The sequence below is a fragment of the Microtus ochrogaster genome, linkage group LG2, assembly GCF_000317375.1.
Source record: "Microtus ochrogaster isolate Prairie Vole_2 linkage group LG2, MicOch1.0, whole genome shotgun sequence".
NCBI classification, from domain to species: domain Eukaryota; kingdom Metazoa; phylum Chordata; class Mammalia; order Rodentia; family Cricetidae; genus Microtus; species Microtus ochrogaster.
The window spans coordinates 19,184,320-19,187,572 of record NC_022028.1 but is presented as its reverse complement, the minus strand read 5'-3'; positions in this window follow the sequence as shown (position 1 = coordinate 19,187,572).

Genomic DNA, 3,253 nt, shown 5'->3' with positions numbered 1-3,253 from the left:
TCGTCCCTGACTCCGGCTAGGATGAAGGGCGCGCCAGGCTCCCGCCCGCTGCGCTGAGGAGCATGCGCCACCTTGACTGCGCATGCTCCGCACCGGCCCCGCCCTGCGCTGGCCGCAGTGGAGCGGACTGGGTTTGCAGAGCCTCAGGCCTCTGGTACCCATGGAGACCAAGGTGAGCAGGATGTGCAAGCCTACTGAAGGAGTTCTCTGTTTCCTTTCCAGGAGCCTCAGAAGTCTGCCATTAATTGGGACGCACCTGGTGGCGTCGAAGTGGTGGAGTGAGCAAAACAGTGTTGAGTGAAGACGAACTCATGCGGCTTGCAGGGTGTGAATAGACAAAATAGAAGCCAGAGAACCTTAGCAGTCTAGAACCAACTGTCAAGTGAAAAGGTCCTGCAAAAAGCAGTCCAGACTTGCTTCAGACGTGATTTGACACCACATGTCTGTGATCCTAGGACCCTAGCAAGATGGTGGCAAGAAAATCGGGAATTCAAGGCCAGCCTGAACTACAAGAGACTCGGTCTCAAAATCAACGTGTTTCTGTTGCTTCTGTATACCTCAAAATGAACCAAAACAAAACATAACATGGCGATATAAAATACCAAATGTCGACGAGAATGTGAAATAGCTGAATTTGATCGTGATGCTGGAGCAACACCTTTGAAAAACAAGGACAGTTTGTTACAGTTGTGACCTGCCAGATCCTTGTTCACACGGTTGATAGGAACTGTACGTAGGACGTACAGGTGTCAGAACGCCCATGGCTGCTTCTCTCCTCAAATGGGAATAACCCAAAAGACCATTCAAAAAAGACTAAGAAAACTTTTCACTGTGCAATGGAACCACTACACAGTAATACAAAGGACTCTATAAAACTGTAGGTAACAACACAGAAAACAACAGAAACTTATAGTTGAACATAAAATATTAGACACAAAGGTACATGTTAAATCCATTTTTTCCCCTTTTTGTTTTTGCTTGTTTGTGGCTCTTTGGGGTGTTTGTTTGTTTGTTTTTGAGGTGGCTTGGCTATATATCTGAGGCTGGCCAGGTATATGTCATACAGCTAAGGCTGAATTTCAACTCCCCATCCTTCTGTGCCAAGCTCTTTAGTGCTGGGATTACAAAACTGTGTCATCATTCCCAGTGTTTCGTTCATTTCTGTTGGCAACTCAAAAGTCTTGACACTAAAAGTCTCTGAACTAAATGGATTTGTGCAGTTTTGGCATTACAGATGGGAAATAAACCGACCTGGTCCTGGCATGAGCCCCCACAACTGGCAGCAGAACTAGACAAAAGAGGGGCCTGCAAGCCAAGAGCATTTGAAATGAAATTTTGACAAAGTAAACCGACATTGGTAATCGCTAAGACAGTCTGTACGATCTTTTTTTGCTTCAAGCCCATCCTACACAGAATGCTGTGGGCACTAGAGTCCTAGGGTTCTGTGTCATGGTTTCACCCTTCATTCAGGAATGTGGAAGAGGCCTGGTCTGGGCCTATAGCAGTTAGCTGTTAGGTTCTCCCACTGCCACTTGCCCAGACCTGAGCCCCCTTCATCCTCTGGTCCTTGTAATTAAATATAGGACATATATTTACTTTCTATAAGCCCATGGCCTCATTCCTGCGAGTCAAGCATTCTACCTTTATGCAATAATAGCAACTCAATCTCTACTCCCGTTCTTATATGTTCTGTATGAGAATCATACTTCACATATAGTATTTTTTAAATGAAAATTTCCAGATTTAGATATTAGAGATTTCTTCTCCATGATAAAAATATTTTTGAGACATAAATGTCAAGTCAGTAGTAAGCTCTTTGATTTTGGTTGGAAGTTTTAAACCTTTTTTTAAAAAAAAATAATATATTTAACTTCATTTTATGTGCGTTGGTGCAAAGGTGTCAGATTCCCTGGAACTGGAGTTATAGTTATAGTCAGTTGTGAGCTGCCTTGTGGGTACTAGGAATTGAATCCTGGTCCTCTGGAAGAGCAGCCAGTGGCACTCTTAACTGCTGAGCCATCTTACCAGCCCCCAGTTTTTACTTTTTTTTAAATAAAGTTTATAAAATTGGAGTTTACTAAGAAATAGTTTTAATATAGACGAGCATTTAGGGAGACAGAGGCTCCAGGAAAGGACAGTGTGACAGTGTTAAATGTCAACTTGACAGAACCTAAAACTGCCTGGGAGATGGGCCTCTGGGGTATCTGTGGGGTATTATCTTGATGGTGTTAATGAGTTGGGAAACCCCTTGTGCTGTGGGTGGTACTTGTCCCTGGCTGGAATTCTGGGCTGAATAGAGACAGGGAATGGAGCAGTAACGTAGCATTTTCTGCTCTATTCCCAGGTGGTTGACTCAGCTGCTCAAGCTCCTGCCTTTGATTTTGCCACCACGATGGATGATATAGCCCTTAACTGTGAGCTAAGAATAAACCTATCTCCTTTAAGTTGTTTTTATTCATGTATTTCTATCACAACAGCAGGAAAAGAGACTAAGACAGTATTAAAGGTCATGGTGACACACCACTGTAATCCTAACTCCTAGAGGCAGAGGCAGAGGCAGGAGGATTGCTTCAAAATTCATACCAACCTGATCTACATAACAAGTTCCAGGCCAAACAGGATTATGTCTCAAAAAGTAAAATAGTAAATAGGTAAATAACGAAAGAAAATGATAGCATTACATGCCCTAGAGTGATGAAAGACTTTTCAAAAAAGTCTTGAAGGTTTTTGTTTAAGTGTCATAATAATACATATATGATTTTGATGGCATTGAAGCTGTGTTGTTTAAATAATTTAAATGATTAGGTTAAATGCTTAGGGTTCTTTGGTTTGGATTTTATTGGTTTTTGCAAATGAAATCTCAGGGTGGGCTCAGAGGTACTTTGGATAAGAGTACAGTCTGATGAGACAATAGCAGGTCAAAGGGGTCCAAGAAATCCTTACTATTCCAGAATTACAAGTGTGGGAAACAATGATCCTCACTTCATAATAAGAGACATCAAGTAGAGAAAGTGAGAGAGTTTATTTTACAAAGTTGCAAGGCTGGGCCTCAACCTAGAATGGCAGGAACACTGATTGAGTGCCGAAAAGTGTTTCAGTGCAAGCAGATAACCCTCCGTGTCCTCTTACTGACGATCAAAAAGGTACAGTTTTACAGGTCCCGGAGAACTCAGCATTCCCTCCTACATTTCCCCTTTCCTTGGTAAAATCCGTGCGTTGATTTCCTCTCTCTGTTTTACAACCTGTTTATTTT